Source organism: Thermobia domestica, chromosome 6 (assembly GCF_964235325.1).
Source record: "Thermobia domestica chromosome 6, izTheDome1.hap1.1, whole genome shotgun sequence".
In the NCBI taxonomy this organism is placed as follows: Eukaryota; Metazoa; Arthropoda; class Insecta; order Zygentoma; family Lepismatidae; genus Thermobia; species Thermobia domestica.
Window position 1 is genome coordinate 232,588,056 of NC_137459.1, and position 19,619 is coordinate 232,607,674.

At 35.5% G+C, this 19,619-nt stretch overlaps 1 protein-coding gene across 7 annotated transcripts in view; it reads left to right on the forward strand.

Moving 5' to 3' along the window:
* Window positions 1-19,619, forward strand: part of vri (nuclear factor interleukin-3-regulated vrille) — a 1,376,222-nt gene that overhangs the window by 1,340,389 nt on the left and 16,214 nt on the right. Inside the window, exon 1 of one of the 7 annotated variants that reach the window (XM_081762657.1) lies at window positions 18,692-18,967. The exons of 5 other annotated variants lie outside the window; for them this stretch is intronic. The gene's annotated coding sequence lies outside the window, so the exon portion shown is untranslated. Of the gene's footprint in view, window positions 1-18,691; window positions 18,968-19,025; window positions 19,269-19,619 lie in introns of those variants that run through there. One more of the 7 variants, XM_081762658.1, reaches the window with a different exon arrangement.

The following is a 19,619-nucleotide window of genomic DNA, read 5'->3' on the forward strand; positions in this document are numbered from 1 at the left end:
TAGTGAGGAACATTTTCATTAGATATATTAATTATTCTGCCATAAACACAGGAGTGAATGTAGAGAATAATAAATTATTTACGTTTGGAATACTATTAACTTGAATTGAAAATAATCTTATAATTTACTTTTCTAGCTTACGCCATATAAGCTAAAAGAAGGCGAATAAAAATATAAGTGAATGATCGACTGGAAATTGGTAGACTGAGGTACGGGAGTACCCTGCTAAAACATATCAACGCGATGCTGTTCATCATTTGGCCTATGTTCGAAGCAGAGACCCGTAGCATTAAAATTGAGCACTTCACTACAGATTCATCATCGAAATAAAGAACTACCTTTGATTCGTCGATAAAAAAATCAATTAAAAAGCTAATTGAAATTCGCTTATTGTATAGCATAGAAAATGTCAAGTTGCTGACACACTTTACTGAATTAAAAATAGTGCCTTTTAAATTTAAGCTATATATTTATAACGGGTTATTCACCAAAGCTATTGTAAAACTGCAGATAATATAATAAAAGCTTTCTTTTTTGTGGTAAGAGGGTATGCCCCTTTTCCTGAACCAAGGCTATGTGAGATGCTACGATCAGTAAAAATTTCGGACCACATGAGCTCCCAACGGGAATCGTATTCCAGGTTCGATTCTCGGTAGAGTTCGTGTGATTTGAATCTTCCATTAAGCTGTGGGATGCACATGCCATACAGTATAAATATTGAAAAGGGGCGTTAAGCTCCACATCGATCTATCGCATCGAGATTCAATCTCAGCCCTCCCACATCAAAGGCGAATACAGTACACTATACATTTCTCCGTGATAAAGCTTTTTCCCTGTGTAGCCAGTAGCGAAGGAGCGTAGTGTTAAAAAAAAAACTACAAAATAAAAAAAAAAATCTTTAGTTTCAAAGCATTGTCACAGAATATTGAAATAATTATTTAATTTATCATTCAGCAGTTATGATACCTTATATGCTAGTAGATATGACAATAAATATAAGTAAACAAGTGAGATTCGTTTCATATCTGTAAGATTAAGAACAATAGATTTTTTTTTCAATCTATGCGAATTCATTATTGAAGCAGATCTGTAAATCCTGGATGCAATAGAGAGCTCTCTCATGGCTATGGGGATAGCGTACGCGTCTTTGGTGTAGAAGGCCCGGTTTGAATTCCTGGCAGCGTACTTGTTAACGCTCTCAACGTTGGTGCGAACGGTCCTGGTTTTGATTTCCGTTGGGGAAACTCGGTCGAAAAGGTGTATCAGCTTTCTCAGACCAGCCATCCTGAGTGAGATTTTCCTGGATTTTCTTCATTCACACCAAGCAAATGGCAGGATGGTAGCTAGCAAAATGACCCCAAGTCGCTTCCTTCCTTCCCCATTCCTTTCTTCCTCTCTAATTCCCCGGGAAGTGTGATCGCGCCGAGGGAATTCATTCCTCATATGTGTGAGGGACTAACATGGCCATAGATGTCAATAGTCCAGAAATCTTATCCCTAATCGATTTCCGGCAAGAGCTAATGTGGTTCAGATCCCACGTTAAGCTGTAGGTCCACGTTTCATATAGCCTCACTGTTGAAGGGAACTCTAAACACAATTAAATCAAATCAACGGATGCAATAGAGGGATAGTGAGAGATGAAACCTATTAAATAGTAAATTTCTGCTACTTCGGTTTAAATATAGAGATACAGAAGAAGATGGAACTTTTTCTTAAGACGCTTATAAGATTAGTTTTTTCAGTAAAAAAAAAAAAAAAAAAAAAAGCTTGTCACTATCCGTTACCGTTTTTTATATGGCTTGGGCTAATATCTACCACTTCCGGTTTCACTAGAGTAATGTGAATGAAGATAGAATGTTTCCCTGATACACTGAATCAATTCTAGAAAACTACTTATCGCTAACTATTGCCACTTTTGTTCCATGCAACCCAACGTTGAAACCGGAAAGGGTTAATTTCTATCACTTCCGGTTCCAGTAGAGTAATACATTGAATCGATTCCAAGAAACCACTTGTCGCTATATATGACCATTTTTGCTTTATAATTGCAACGTTTAAACTGGAAACAGTTGATTTCTACTACTTTCGGTTTGAATATAGTTTTATTGCAGAAGATGGAACCTATTCTTGAGACGCTAATTCGATTGAAAAAAAGAAGAAGAAGAAGAAGAATGCATCGATGTCTCTTACCGTTTTTGCTCTGATACGTATCGACAAGCAGACAGACGTACGTATCAGTTCCATAAGACTTGTGCATAGCATCGTTTGGAAGTATAATAATACACGATCAGGTGGAACGATACACTTCGAGAAAATACAGCTGTCATCAATTGTTCCCTTCAGCATTAAGGCTATATTGAGAAATGGACCTACAGCTTAACATGGGATCAAATCAAATGAGTTCCCATGGGGAATCGAACACAGACGTGTATCCTATTCAATTGGCCACGAGTGACCTCCATTAGCTGATTGTGGTTTAACGTCTCTTTCCAGCACCAAAGACATAATATACAGATTCTGTTGTATGCAGTGGGATCCAAACCACTATTTGGGCTTGTTTTGAAGGTTAGTACACTACATAGAATCAAATCCGTTGCCACGTACACAGAAAGTACACATTTTAGACAGTAAGTTACGAACGAGCACAATTTGAATTGAGATTATAAAAAATGAAATGAAATCTTTAAGTTTAACGTCCCACGTTTATGCCGGTTAGGCTAAAGAGACGGTGAAAATGAGAAATGAGTAAAATGGTGGAATGAAGAAAGTGGGAGGAAACAGGAGAACCCCGAGAAAACCCACGAACACGGTGTTTGTCCACCACAAAGTCCACACGGCGCGAGCTGGGATCGAACCAGGGACCCCAAGCTGAATTGAGATTATAGCTTTGTGCTATATATGTTACTTTTTTATTCCTGTTTTATCATAGTGATTTACCATGGTAACAGTAAAGTGTGTTAGGAAAAATAAACGTTAAAATAGCAATGCAAGGCTTTTGTTTTAGCATATTTCATGAACAGTTTACTTAACAGATTTAGTAATATTACTTTCCTTCAAGCCAAATAATAAGTAATTTCAAAAATTGAATCAGGTTCATCATAAATCTAACGAAATTGTTAAATTGGGTTTAAAATCTACCACACAAAAATTAAAATGATTTTGTCCGTGACCCCATCACGAGAAACAGCTGAACCGTTTAAAATGAATGTTTGGATATAGTTACAACTTAGCTCCAACTGGGATTTTACAGCGTTAATTTGGTCAGAATGCTTGTAATAAGGGAGAAGTGGGATTGCGAAATTGAAAATACTTATCAATTTTGAAAATTGCTGCGAAAAATTGAGTTTCTTGCGATCCCGTCAAGTTAGAAAGACGAAATTTGCCATATAAGCTTCTTACTAAAAATAGGTGGGCACGTATCCCAGTGTTTCTGGGAATTCTCGTTTTAACGTGGGAAAGGCATTTTATATAATGTATTTCTTTTCATTGAAAGCGATTTTGTCTGTTGTTTGTGCTCGCATTGCGGGGAAACACGTGAACAGTTTGAAATGAGTTTTGGAATATAGTCGGCACCTACACGTACTTTGAGTTGAGGTTTGATATTACAAGATTAAAGGGCATATTAAAGGGGGATACAGGCAAGGGCGCCGATTTTTCTGTAACTTTGGAGGGCCCATTTAGATTTATTTGGTTGCAGACAAGGGTCTAAGAAGGCATGTATGACAAATTGAATTGTATTTTCAAATTATGTCGATATTGTATATTAACAAAACACATCAGTATATACAACAATAAAATTGCATATAAGAAATACATGTTCATAAAAAATATATGGAGCCCACATGAGCAATGGGGGTCTCGGGCCCTCCAGGATCGGCGCCTTTGGATACAGGGTGTTCAGAATGTATATAAAAACAGTATGTCATGAGCCCGTAAAGTTAGGAAGACAAAACTTGGTATATTTAATGAGGAATATAAACTCCTCATTAAAAGTAAATGGGCACGTTTCCCAATGCTTTTAAGAGTTCCAGTTTTAAAGGAGGAGAGTCATTTTCTATAATCCCTTTCTTCACATTTAAAGTGATATTGCCTGTTGTTTGTGATCACGGGGCATTTTAGCTAGTTCGTGATAAATAAAGTAGAAGTGATAAAACTGCAATCTCAACGGGCAGACAGCTTCTCTGTAGCGACTAGTGTAAGTTCAGCAAATGATTCTACCAGTTCATGACATTGAAAAGGGACAATGCTCATTTATATGGCTACACCGGAAATGATATAAAGGAAACGCGCGTGTTTTGGTTTCGCCGGATCTCTTCTGTGAATCACACTGGTTGTGGGCGGCAAGTAGGGTGAGGATCAGACCAAGTCTTTGTTGTGCTGTCTGGTGATGCACAGGCGGTTCTAGTGATAAAATAATAAAGGGCTTTCTTAGAATATTGTAGGCTTTGTATTACTGCTGATGATTTCTGGGGTAGCCCGAGGGGAGAGGAGCTTCCCTCCAGATATATGAAGTTCCCCCCTGGACACATCTGCGATCGTGCTCAACATCAGTCACAATTTTTGCAGTACTGTACTACTTTCACTTCCCGTGTGCTACTTTATTGTTCTGCAATTACATAGTCAGCTTTTATTTATAGAGACTAGATGAAAATTGGAATATGTTTTTTTGTTGTTTTTTGTAGAAATGATTAACCATTCTAAGGTGTCATTGTTTAACTTGGGCAATGCCCTCTAATATTTGTCAAATCTTGTTAAAAAATAAAAGAAAGAAAGATAAGTCATACTTCTATAGAAACTCTGTAGACATATATTATTAAATAGACCTACTTCGATGTTTTATTCTAAAAAAAGTAATTGAAAACAAGTGAAGTACAGTAATATGTAATATCGATAGTGGGGAAATGAAACAGAAGTGAAGTGCTAGTTGAGTGTTATTCCTTGTAGGCTGAAGATGTAAATAAGTGATTATGCTTTACATCCTTAAGTCACACAAAGGCTATGAAGAATAAGACGCCTATCAAAGCCAGTGTTCTGAGGTATTCGTATCTGCCAGTACGTGCAGCAAAAGCAAGCATATACGTATTATAAACTTACGGGTAAATCATAAAATGTTACACGAATAAGTCACGGGCGAATCCACTGTGGGATCCACCGAGTCCGGACTCCTCCCAAAAAAAAAAAAAAAAAAAAAAACTTCATAACTGAGCATACATTTGTACAATTTCTCAATAAAACTATAAGGAAATGATTGATGTAGCATGAAAATTTGATCTTATGCTTCATCTGTACTCTTTCCCTTATAAAAACAATCTAGTTATATCATTTTTTTCCTGAAAATATAGGTGCAAATATTTTACAATTACTTTTCGATTGCAGAACAATACTACGTAGAAGTAGTGGCTTGTAGTATTGGACCCGCCTCCCCTAAGCTTGAACTCCTCACAACAAACATTTCTAGTTGTGCGCCTGGTGTGAGTGAATGATTAATGAATTAATGGAATGTATAATGGGAAATAAGATCCCGAAAAATCAATACATGCTGTATTTGTTATTACAAAACCCGAATCATTATATACTTGTGAATAAGTCCTGCACATTACTACTAAAATAAAACTTTTTTTGATATCTAATAAGGTTGAAATACATTCTTCATTTAGAAATTTCGGATAATTAATAAAAAATGAATGATTATGTAGTAATTTGTGGAATGACGATGTGAGATAAAAAGGAGAACTCCGAGCACAAAGTTGTCCACCACAAACTCACATTGTTTGGGATTGAAACAGGGACCTCTAGCACAAGAAGTCAGCGCTCTACTACTTAGCCACATGCTCTCAGCAGTAAAGTTAGGTAGACTCACCGTTTGAACATAGTTACAATAAATAAATAAATAAATAGATAAATAAAAGGAAAGAAAAAGAGTGAATGTGCACCCAGAAGTTATGCACGACACATTTTATTGTAATTTTCCCTCATTTAAATTAGCCAGAGTCTAACAAAACCACTTCATTTGCATTGTTTGCTCCACATCAAGCATGGATACAGAAATAAGGGTAATATGAAGTGAATAGCGATGCCAAATCCTCATCGTTGTATGGTGATAGTCATTATTATTATTATTATTATTATTATTATTATTATTATTATTATTATTATTATTATTATTATTATTATTATTATTATTATTATTATTACCTATATATACACTTGCGACCTTGTCACTGTCGCGTATCCAGTTTTCTTGCGAAAACACAGTCAACTCTTTTTCTATCGCAATGTATTGTTTTCTAGTCGTTTTTTAATACTTTCATTTATGGGAAGCTAAAATGTTATCAATTTCCTCTCATTGCAACACTTTCTACCTGAAACATAGCGCATTACCATTTTCGCTTTACCTTGCTATTCTTAGCATTGTAATATGAAACAAAGCACAGTGATCACTATGGATCAACGAGCAGAATGTAACATTACCCTATCCAGTCCTTTGGGCTAATAAGTCAATGCATGAAGTTAAGGATAGGACCGATGTTGCCTCGTGACGAAGAGTTTGACTAAGCGGGAAAAACATGACTGGACAACAGCGGCGAAGTAGTTCAGTCATTTGTTTCCTTGTTAAATAGTTGCAAATGTGCCCAGAGATATGGCAACGTTTAAAACAAAAACACTCTTATTTGTTTGCAGTATTTGAAAGAAACTTGGTGATGTCACATTCCAAAAGCAATAAGCGATATCTTGCGACAGAAATGCCGAAAACACAGTCGAATATTGTATATCGATACGGAAAGGGAGCTTGGGTTTTTAATATAGTATATAGTGTTTAATAGTGTTTTTAATAATGTTGAAATTAGCTCAAGAACGTGGTCAAATAAGGATAAAAGCTTTGCATGACTATTTTTTTTTTCAGCACTCTAAAATTAAACATCATCAATTAAACATTTGTAACATCATATCGTAACTCAACTAGAGGAACACGTCAGAGCTGTAGCGTACGCAGAATTTCATCAAGGGGGTTCAAACATTCAATCTCATGTCATTTCGGGACACCCGTGAACATACATACGTAGAATCTTAATATAGTACAGGTTTCTTTTTCTATAAAATCTTCCTTGGTGGGGCGGAACCCTAAAATCCCCTTGCGTACATCACTTTAGAGAGTCCACAATTCTTAAAAACTTCAATGTATGTTGTTTTCTTTTGTTTTGGACAACGTAGCTCGTCGAGGCTCTTTTGTTTGTGGCTATTGTACGAGCATACAGACCTTGAATTTCATTTGCTTATCTCTTCGTGGTATCAGCAACAAGAAGGGAAAAGGAAGGAACACATCCTGACCTTTCAAACGCTGCTTCGTGTTCGTTCCGGCAGAAAATTGCTGTTAACTGCTATCACAACATCCCGCGCTTTTCCTACTTATCTTAAACTAGGGTTGGTATGCGATAGAATTTCTTCCTTTCTTTTCTGTCATTATTTTCTCAATGAATAGCCAATATATTCACATTCTTGTGTTTTGAGGGTTCTGGCTTAGAACCTTAATCTAGGTATTATACTGTATGAATTGCGTTCCACTCTTCTCTCCTCGTTCGTCACAGTAAGTTAGGATCGTTTAACTCGAATTCTTTAATCAGCATTGAGTTACGTTTCGTTCTTCAGAGAAAAGTTATTTACTATTCTTTTCCTTACTTTCGAGTTACGATAGGACAGAAAAAGATATGGTGATAGTGAAAAAAATGAATTCATTACTTTATGTTTACGGATTTACATGTCAGTATGCCGGTGCAAAGTACTTCTCACGAAAATATTCATAAACATAGTTTACTCTTTCTTTTAAAGTTTTCTTAAATACAACTCATGTGATTTTGTTGATACAAACGCATATTTCATTAATAACCCTAATATCATTATAGGTATTTCTCGTGAAAGAAAAAGTGGTAAATGTTTAGCAGACGGGGTCTAGAAGTACGTAGAAAATGCAAGATTTACGGGAGAAATGGAAGATGCAAGTACTTAAACTTAACATAACCTAACCAAATCTAACCTAACCTAACCTAACCTAAACTAACCTAGTATTAATAGAAATAAGTGAAATTCTATATATTTTTCGAAAATTATGCCGGACCCCTACGCTAATATAATATAACATAAAGTAACCTAACCTAACCGAAACTAATCTAATCTAACCTAATGTGAACAGAAACTACCGAAATTATAACATTTTTTTTAGAAAAAAAATAGCTGGACCCTTCTGCTAAACATTATCCGAAAAAGTACACGAAAGGGAGTTTACTTTTGTAGCTGTTTCCTTCAAAGGAATTTTTTCGAAAACATTATATTATTCGTATTTTATAAATAAATCTTTCAGTCTGCAGCAAGCATGTCAACACTACAGTATAACATGATTTATTTAAAAAAAAATGGAGTGATAAAATTTAGTGCGGTGGTCCGTAACTTTTGTTTATTCAGTATGTGATGCTAATGCATTAAGCTTTATAATTACTGCATGGATCTAAAAATATCAGTAACAGATCGTTGCTCATGTCTGCATATTTGGTTACAAAATTTTTAGATATACAGTGAAGGAGTCTTGGTTTTTAGATAGCGTTGCTTTCTAACCAGAATGGTCAAATGTTCGCATTCTGGAGAAGCCATCGTTAGTTAGTTCTTTTCCTTTAAACTTATCAGGAGAATACAGTAACGTCTGAGGAGTGATGCGTTTTCGTATCTAAAACATTCAAAATGTGAATGAAAATCTACTTTTATAAAGCATCCTACAACGATACATTAAATGCATTATAATGTGGATATGGGAAATAAATGTTGAAAGAAGACTTTATTTAAAATATAACACATTGATAAGAGTCTTTTGCTTATGTGAAAATGGATATTCCATTTATTACCAAGACCGGACAATCAATTATATCAGAAAAAGAATATCGCCGTGTGCGAAGATATGCATTAAAATCAGTGGCGTAACTTAAGGCTTGCCCCTTTCCCACGCAGACAGTTTGGAAGGGATCTCTTCTTAATTTCTCTATTAGGTTAGATTACGTTAGGAATTAGATTTCTGGACGTTCGGCAGCTATGGCTATGATAGCCCGTCACATATGAGAGAAGACGTCTCTCAGCGATCACATTCAGCCGAAGAAAGGAATGGGGAAGGAAGGAAGGGTTCTGGGACCATTTCAGCGTTTGCCTGGTGTGAAGGAGGAAAACCTCACTCAGGATGGCTAGCCTGAAAGCTTTTACACTTCCTCGACCGAGTGTCTCCACCACGAATCGAACCATTAACGACTGTGCTGTGCGGGGCCACATCATGTTTCTGTTGAAAATACAGTACAAATCATGGATAGATTGTTACAACTCTCAAAGAGGACTTAATAATGCTACAATAACTTGTGAAATGTATCACTATAAATCAGAAAACGCCACTGTATGGTACTTTAAAAGCACTACCTGTATGATTCGCTCAGTTCCAAACCGGCTTTTGTTCATTTACAGCAAATCTTGGAAAACAGAAAAAAATGAAGAATCGATATGTTTTACAGAAGTGGAAATATTTTAGTGTGCTCATGTAAATCACAACACCCTCAATTATTGTTCTGAAAAAAAAATCGATTCTACAGTTTTTCTCAGTTTTCCAGAATTTGCTGAAATGGAGAAAAGCCGGTTTGGAACTGAACGACTTAAAAACGTTATTTTTTGGTCATATAACAGGAAGAATATGAAGTCACTGCAAAAAAAAAAAAAAAAAAAAAAAAAAATACCAATACGTTTTCCATATGAAGGCTTATGCTGTTAACACTTCAGGCATGCACACCAGGCATACATAAACTCTGGTTACAGAACTCCATATAGTTCGTACTGTATTTCATTGTAAGAAATCAAAGATCATAAACGTCATTTCGTGTAGGGGAGAATGAAACATAGAAAAACACACGCAGACCAGAATGTCAGCTACACTAGAAGCATTAAAAGTTTTAAAACGATTTCTCGAAATCAATAAATGATTTCTAATTATTTTTCCCTTAACCAACTGACCTTTCTTTAGCAGCTGAATATATATATATATATATATATATATATATATATATATATATATATATATATATATATATATATTGCCACCCTTTCACACGTTCAACATTTTCCAAATCGCCTGTGTTTCACGGAAAAATACCTATCTGTAGTTACTGGTGTTACCGGTAAAGTTAAATATAGCTGAAGGGAAGTATATGTCAGTCGGAATACTTGATAAGCAGGTGTTTTCAACGAACAGAAATCGTGCGAGATCTCTCACTAATAAAGTTCTTTTGTTTTAATTTCTACACTTATAAGTATTGTAAGCAAAATAGCTGCTTGAATATTTTATGAATCCAATCTATAATGTCAGCAATATTAATAATATTTAGTATGTGACTTCAGATGGTGTTGGCATCCTCTGCTAAATATTATATTAAGAACTTATTCAACTCAATTCAATTTTTAAGACCTGGTGGCCCTCCGTGATCGTTTGGACCCCTTGAATTGCGATGTCTGCAGAACCATTATTTACGCCCGTGCTTAAGAAAAATACCGTTAATGCTGAAATCTAAATTTCGACATATTTTTTCCAAAAATGGAGATACGTGATTTAGACTGATCACGAACTCACTGAAATACAGTCCATGATCATGCTCTTTCTGGCTTTTCGCGGTGGCTCAGTGGTAGACCGTTCACCTCCGGTGCTTGGGGTCCCTGGTTCGATCCCAGCTCGCGCCGTGTGGACTTTGTGATGGACAAACACCATGCTCGTGGGTTTTCTCGGGGTTCTCCCGTTTCCTCCCACTTTCTTCATTCCACCGTTTCATTCATTTCTCATCATCACCGTCTCCTTTAACCTAACCGGCATAACTGTGGGACGTTAAACTCAAAGATTTCATTTCTTTCTGGCTTTTTTCCTTGTATCGAGATTCTTAAAATTAACATAAATTATATGACACAGCAAATTTTGAAAACGCAAAACAGGGAAACATGGCGGTTCAGTAGTAGAGCGCTTACCTCTTTGCTTGGGGTCCCAGGTTCGATCACCGGCCAAATAAGTTTGTGGTGGACAACATCGTGTCCATAGGTTTTCTCGGGCTACTCCTGTTTTGTCCCACATTCTCATTTCACCAATTCTTCCGTCATCATTCGCTTGCCTTAATCATCTGTATCTTTCAGCCTAAAGGACATAATCGTCAGATGTTCAACTGAAAGATTTCATTTCATTTCATTTTTTTCAAAACGGGAATTCACCGTAAACGTCTCTACATTCGATGTCGTCATGCATTCCACAGCGTATGAACTAACAGAGATCTCGCTTGCTCTGTAAACATTAAGATTTTTTTTTTTTTTTTTGTGTGTGTGTGTGTGTGTGTGTGTGTGTGTAAAACCCAGGCCTCTGCGATTGGTAGCTTCCGTCCTTGTAATGTTTGTTACGGACTTCACAAAAGTTGGATGTTGAAAGGAAAATCCTGTTTATGGTGTTTTCAATTGCATTGGAGATAAAGTATATTATCTGCATTCCTTTCGTATTTTTTCAGCGCATTTACAATCTATTTATTCTTGATGACTCAGATGTTTTGCAACATGACGCAAAATACATAATTCTGTAGTCATCTTCTAAAAATAGAAGATAATCATAAGTAACATCCTAATCTTCAGGTGAAATATTATACTGTTAAAGCGTGGGCGAGGCAATATAATTTTTACGTGTGATTTAACATTAATCTATTTATTGTGAAATGTACTGATGTATTCTGTCCTCAAAAAGACAATGGATTATGTTGTAATGAATGGATGAATCTGTACTTTCTTTTGAATACGAGCTGAAGGAAACTAATTTCAAGGTCAGAAAGTATTTTAATAAAGTTCTTACATATCATTAAGTGAAATTAATACAAACTATTTGCAATGGGACTATTTCTATTGTAGTGCATGAGTTGGGTATTCTATTTATCTTATTTCACTTTGATTTTAAATAGCGAGAGAGGTTTGGGATGACAATTTTTGAGAAACCTAGGTTTTACTTTATCGTTACTAAATCTGTAAGAATATGAAGTCGATTACATCATAGAAGCTAATAGTTATGAAATAATAAATTGCAACAAAAGAATTCGTCACCGTATTCACTATAGTAACTGTCAATATTGTATTGTTAAAAAAAAACTGCAAATGCCACTTATTTAACACAAGCTGTATTTTTGTTAATCTTAAGTTTTATTTAAAGTTAACGTATTTCTGAGGCTACCACTTATGAAAACGGACAAATTCTTATGTTCATACATATTTCATGTCAAAAGAAAGGGGAAAGAAATTGGAAAGGTCACTAAGATATCATCCCAGTAACTTTTGGAACATTTTAGAGTTACTAGTCGAGTTTGTATTCCTATTACTTGAGAATCAAAAAGACATTACCAGTGTATGATGTTCGCTGAAAAGGTGTAGTTCTAATAAGATACACTGCAGTATGATTAAGTATTATATTGTGATACATTGCTAACATGGTAATATGAACCTTTTGTGTCATAGTCAAAGTGTGCATTCGTTTCTTTTCTTTTGGGGGGGGGTCTTAGGAACGTTATCTAGTTGAAACTTTGTCATTACGATCAATGCCTACTTCAGCGATGCCTCTGACTGTGTACATGATATGCTCGTAACCTTAATTCAGCATGTCTTGACTGGCGTGTTCACACTACATACTACTTGGAATCTCTTAAGGGAAGATGGAATTTTCAGGCCTTCCGTTTCCTCCCACTCATCCGTTCATTCATTCTTATCTCTCTGTTCTTCCTTGCTTCCTATTGTTCACATGATAGCGTCTTCCTTTGTAGGTCTAATAGCTCGGAGTGGAAGTCATTCGCACCAAGACAGATTTCCTATGCAGAAAATAGTTTTCCTTGCATATCACTTTGGTTAGCACGTTAGCTAATAACAACTGTTTGAAATTTACCTTTAATGCCTATTTCTACGTATATTTCTCACAATAATGAGTTTACTTTTCCGCTAAGCAAATTTTATAGCATAAAAAGCATTTTGAGAGACAATGTAGAGGAGAATAATCTGTTGAATAAAGGATTGTGTGTTCGAACTTATATTGAGGATTTTTCTTAATGATAGCTTCGTAGTGGAGAAATAGTGCACGCGTTTCTTATTTCTTGGGAATTATCGTGCCTTCGAAATTATTTTTCGATGAATGAATATATTACTATATCACTCATTACATTTTATAAATTCAAATATATATTCTTTAGAAAAGTACATAAATTGAACAAAATCAATAAGTATAATGTTATAAATATCTCTCAATAGGTAACAGTTGTTAAAAAGAAAATACTGAAGTATACAGTTCGACAAACATTTCACATCGAAGAAACATTACTCGGAAGTTGAAAACAAAATTACGTTCCCTGCCTACGGGTTTTGATATCAATCTTTTAAGAAATATTTAAGGGAATAAAAAATGATACATACTTTAAACAACTTAATTTAATTCATATTCTTGTTTTGGGGGGGCGCGGTGGCTCAGTGGTAGAGCGTTCACCTCTGGTGCTTGGGGTCCCGGGTTCGATCCCAGTCCCCGCCAAGTGAACTTTGTGGTGGACAAACACCGTGCTCGTGGGTTTTCTCGGGGTTCTCCCGTTTCCTCCCACTTCCTTCATTCCACCATTTCACTCATCTCTCATAATCACCGTCTCCTTTAGCCTAACCGGCATAACCGTGGGACGTAAAACTTAAAGATTTCATTTCATTTTTTCATATTCTTGTTTTGAATTTCCTAGGTAAGATTGCCTATGAACAGAACCGGATTAAGACCCTGAAAGGCTCTAAGCACTTAAGGATTTTGGTGCCTACATGTATATGTAATTCAAAATATAAACAATAAAAATATTATTTTATTTATCGAAATTAAACAAAACTGCGTAAGATGGAAAATAATATTTATTTTGTATACTTCCACAGTTTTCTCATTATATATATATATATATATATATATATATATATATATATATATATATATATATATATATATATATATAAATATATATTAATATTACTAAAATTTTGATCAGATCATTAATCATTATAATTAGCAAACATTACATGTATTTATTATTATTATTATTATTATTATTATTATTATTATTGAAGGATATTTTTGATGGATTTTTTTTCTTTTTTTTTTTACTCACGTTGTACAGACAATATACAGATTTCACAGACAGCATACATAGTTTTCCCTTTGTTTTTTAAGACTGCATGGAGTGGATTTTCACCCTTTGATTTCGTGATCCTTGGCGGAGATCTGCGCTCTCTGTGTTCTTGTTATTATTGTATATATCTACATGTTCATTTTTTAAATATTTAATCCTCTTTTGCGGATCCTGGTTCAGCTGCACCATTTGTAGTATTGCATAATTTTAGCTATTGAAAATTTCTGTTGTACCTCCCTCCCTTTACCCTATGCACGTGCTTATTTTGCTTAATATTTAATCCAGTCCAGCCTGTGACACAAAAACTGAGGTTATCTAGTCTCGGAAAGTGTCTTGAAAGTGGTATCACTTCTCGGAAAGAGTATATGCTTTTACTGGAACAGCTATGCATCATTTCTTAGGTCGTCACGAAAAATCTGTCTCCACTCCACTAACAACCATACTCCTTCATGCACATTCAGTGGTTTGAATATAAACATTATCTCAGCTTACTTGCACCTTCAAAATGACCAAACCCAGCGAGAAATTTGCTAAAGCATATAAGTATAGTGCTATGTGAATGACTCCTAATTACACTGGTTTTGTTCTATTAAAATAAGCAAAAAAAATAGTCAAGTAAGCCATATACATCCTCAATTACCAGTAGTCTAGAATGTTTTGATCTCGGTAGTTTATTATTTGTTTATTTATTTTTCATTCACACATAAATCAAAATATCTGAGTCAGAATTCATAATCAAATTCAACATTTCGTGGAAAATATTATTTTATTTATTTGTGTTACTTACTGTAGGGGCTTTAGAAACAATTGTCACAGTTATTTTTCTATTAGTACACCTGATGATGCGTAATTTTTATGTGTTAAAGCTTCAGAAAATAAAGAAAGATATCTTCTCTGTTTTCTATCAGAATTTGTCTGATGATAATACGATACTTGTGTCGTATTTTGAACTAATTTGGATCACCGAAGCAATGCTGAACACTTGAATGATACAGTAAAGTATATCCCTGGCCACTACAGAGCTCTCTCGAGTATATGGTTAGCATATTCATCTTTAGCTCAGGATATACTGGTTCTGTTCTCGTGTCAGCACTCATTATTTAAATTCAACGTTAAGCTGTAGGTTCACCTCTCATATTGCCTCGATGTTGAAAGTACATTAAACTTCAAACTGTCTAACTAGATCCTTATTCACCAGGATTTTCTTAATATATAATTAAGTTGTGTAGTCTAAGAATGAATGTGTTTTATGTTTTGCGTCTTTATGTATCATCGAGGTTATAAATGATATGATCTTACATTAATATAGGCTTCGAACCGATTCAGTTGGCGGGTGCACAATCATGTAAAATCAACCCTCAAAGTATGTGCTGTTCTCGCAATAGTCTCGCCTCCAAGAGAGCTGGATTGCATGACCATGCTACTGGTTCAAACCATTATAAGAATGAAATATAAGTTTGTATGTCCGACTTACAAATCGGTAAACAAATCTTGTTTTGTTGTTCAGGAATAAGCTTGATCAACAGGCGGACGGAAGAGTGTTTTTCACCTGTTCAAAATGGTGACACACTTTTTGAATGCAGCTGTATCCATTTAAACTCTATCTCGAGTTGGAAAGCAGGCCAACCGCAGTACTACATAAAAGTAAGAGCTACAAGTTTCTCCTGTTCATGTGCATGTTCACAGCAGTTCGTCCTTGGTAATACACTTGAATTGAAATGTTGATGTGACAGTGCGTCTATTATCCCGCGCGTCATTACTGCACATAGACCGTGCTTCAGTTAGTAGAGCGTGGCTCGGGAATGAGGTCTCCACCAAACTATTCTGTCTAAATGACTCAAGTTCAAGTGTGGGAAGGAAATTGAATGCCTCTTACCAAGAGAGAGCGTGCGAAACAGAGGGAAATTTTGTAGTCTTCGGCGGAGTATATAGTATGTTTTATCATGTATTTATTCAAGTGAAACATTTCTTTCTTCTTCCTTAATGTCATGGATTAAGCACCAGTTATCTATGTTCAAATGTCTTTCTTCCGTTCTGACGATTACCGAAGTACGCAAGAATTGTGGAATACATTCTAATATAAATATTATTGTGTTACTTCATACGGAATTTTTATTCTCGTTTGTAGAATTTCTTATTACACAAATATACACAACAATGTACTGCATAATACTGCCGAGTTATATATACATATGTTCAATTTGGATAGCATACGGTATAGCCGATTGGCTTCGTATTATTTTGCGTTTTTTTAAAAAGGATTCAACAAGGTGTTTCCTGTATACTTTTTTTCCATATGGCATACGATTGTATAGACTTAAATTTAATTTCATTGCTTCAGACTCAAGAACATCGACAATTTTTTTTTTTTTTTACATCGAATAAGGTAAGATTAACACGTGAATTCTAACAGCTGCTATTTACACTCTGATTGACCTCAATTAGAAACTTCTGCGCTAAATACTTTCAAAACTAGAACAGCACAAAAATTATGTTAATCACGAAACGAACCCAACACCCTACGGACAGTAGATATTATTTTGCTATCCAGAATGGATCAAAGTTGCACGTAAATTACATTTCCGCTGTATACTACGCCGTGAGTATGAATGAGTAAAATTATGAACTAAAGGGAAGATTCAAAAATCAAAAACAATAGGAAAACTCAAGTAGAAAGTGTTCATTGCTATTGTCCAAACTCGTAATTCATTGAAGATTTTCACTGTGTTGCTCATCATTATTATCGTTCGTTATCATTATTATCATTATTATAAGGGAAAATATTTCCCTTCATTCGTCACATTTAACCCTCAAATGTAAATATAAAGTTATGCGTCGTGACTTTTGTATTTTTACTTCCAACAGAACTCAGGAACGTAGCAATGCTCATGTAATAATAATAATAATAATAATAATAATAATAATAATAATAATAATAATAATAATAATATGATAACGAATGCAAAAACTTCATCAATATTTTATTTTAGCGTTATCTATTCAGTTCTCTATGCTGTTAAGTGAAAGGTTGGAATATCGATTTAGCTTCTGTAGTTCGATGCAACAGTTAAAACAGCTTGTTAGTAACGATCCGCGTTTACCACCGGTATGTTTTTTTTTTTTAGATCATTCCTAACCTCTTAAGGTTCCAAACAAAGAAACTCGCTTTATGCTTAGTTCAGTTAGTACAACAAAAGTAGCATGCTTATTTATTAAAACGTTTGCCCATACTAGAAATTAGACACGCCTTAAGTAATTAACATAGTACTAATTCAACACACATTTTGATATAATGCATGCATTTTATAATTTCATTAGAATTGTTTATCAAAAACACCTTGTAACAAAATTTATGTGTAAATGCCATTTCTCGCCTTTGTTGTGGAACACCCAGGTTCAGTTCCCGAAGGAGTGTAAATTGTTTGATTTCACGTCTAGGGACTTCTAATCTATAACGACAGCAGCAACAACAACAAAAGGTGATTTTTACTATTTGTCTTGATTTTTGTACTTTCTTCAATCGAAAAGTGGTATGCCCGACATTTTCGTATTTCAACTGTAATTGAGAATAGATAGAAGGAATTAGAATGTGAATGTTTCTCTTTAGCTAATTAGATTCACGAAGTCAGAATATGATTTTGTGTATATCCCTGATTCCTTACTGAAATTCATCATCATCATTATTACGAGAATAGTCGCACGGAGATTAATTTTTGGTTTATTTCATTTATAATTCAAAATAACTAATACAAACTTACGGAAAACTACTTTGTACTTGCCCATAATCAAATATTGACAACATTAAGCTTTGCTCTCCGTACTAACTTAAATTTGTCACCTGAAAATATTGTATGATAATTTGTCCGCTTTTAAGTAGCTGTTACATCTATAATGAAAACTTATGAGCCAGGCCCGACTAATCATTCTGAATTTGATTGTGCTGCTATACATAACTGTATACATCGTTGCGGTAGGACCACGATTCAATGACAATTCTTCGTTTAGTTTCGAAACTGGCTTTTAGTGTATCTCATGAACTTGTTTCTAGCACCATTATCTTCGTTGATACTTTCAATAGCTACTATTTAACGAAGCAATACAGGAACTTAGATTGGTCAATGGTTAATTTATAAAAAGCAGATCCACAAGGTAAACAAGTTGGCTGACACCCGTTTGTAGACCTTCAGAAACAAATTTCCGCATCATTTCAGACACCCCTCCACTACTAGCAGCGCGCTCCCAACTTCCCTCTTTCTTTGCTTTCGACTATTTGTGTTCACTTCCCCAGCGTTCACTAACCCTACCTTCAGCACTTTGCACTCGACGTTGTTCGGTAATCTCCGGCAAGCGTCGGCTTCCGAGAACGGGATTCTGCTTACGTAACGAGCAAAATATATTACGTAATCAAGGTGACCCATCGCGGCTCTGATTGGTGACTAAGAGAGGGTGGCGTCCTCGCTCTAGGACTGATCCCCTCTCCGTCCCGCGTAACGATGTGTACTTGTCAGCTCCGGCACTCCGAGTTTGCCGCCAGGCGGCCGATCGTTCGACTTGTTAGTTTCGCATGTGACGTGTTGAGAGTGAGGTGCTAAAGTACAGAGCTGAAAGCGACTGAGGTGCTTTCAACGTGTTTCAGAGAATTATATATTCTGTGTTTGTGTTCACATTTGGAGTTTCAGTATTTTCGCTACTTTTTGGATTTCATATGTGATTTTACCTTTTTGAAGTTTTGTGAAAATTAGGTGAGTTCAGCATCACCCACCAGTGTTTGTAATCTTTTAATGTTTGTGATGATGTGTATCTCACGGACGCACGTTTGTGTAGTGATTGTTATGTTTTATTTATATTGAGAGTCCTCTGCTTTGGGAAGCAGTGGATTCAAAGTGGTTTGATGGACTGTTCAGTGTAAAATATTTATTTTTACTTGTTTATTGTGAAGTTCCGCTGTTACTGCTTGCGAGAATGATGACAGCGGTGCTTGCCCTCTGCGTCCGGACCCTGACCTTCGTATTCTGCGGTGTAACGAGGATCTTTGTTTGTCAGGCAGGTACTGGTGGCGGTGTTGTGTTAGCGTTAGTGCACTTGTTGCGGTAGTTGGGAAGATTTGCGTTTCTCTCGTCTGTCTGCCTTCTTCTTTCTTTCTTTTCGTGAATATATGCAGATGCTCGTGTGCCTGAGAAGAAATTGTGAAAATGGCTCTCAGTGGTGTATTTAGAGCTCTGTGCTAGGAAATAGAAATTGATAACAGGCTGAACCGCCGAAAATATTTTGATTTGGTCGGTCGGTGAATTGCCTGTTTTATAAAAAAGAGCGGAACTTTCTTTTTTCTGCGTAAGATGCGATAAAACACTTTAAAATTGTTTGAACCCACCAGTGCTTTTGCAAATTTTGGAT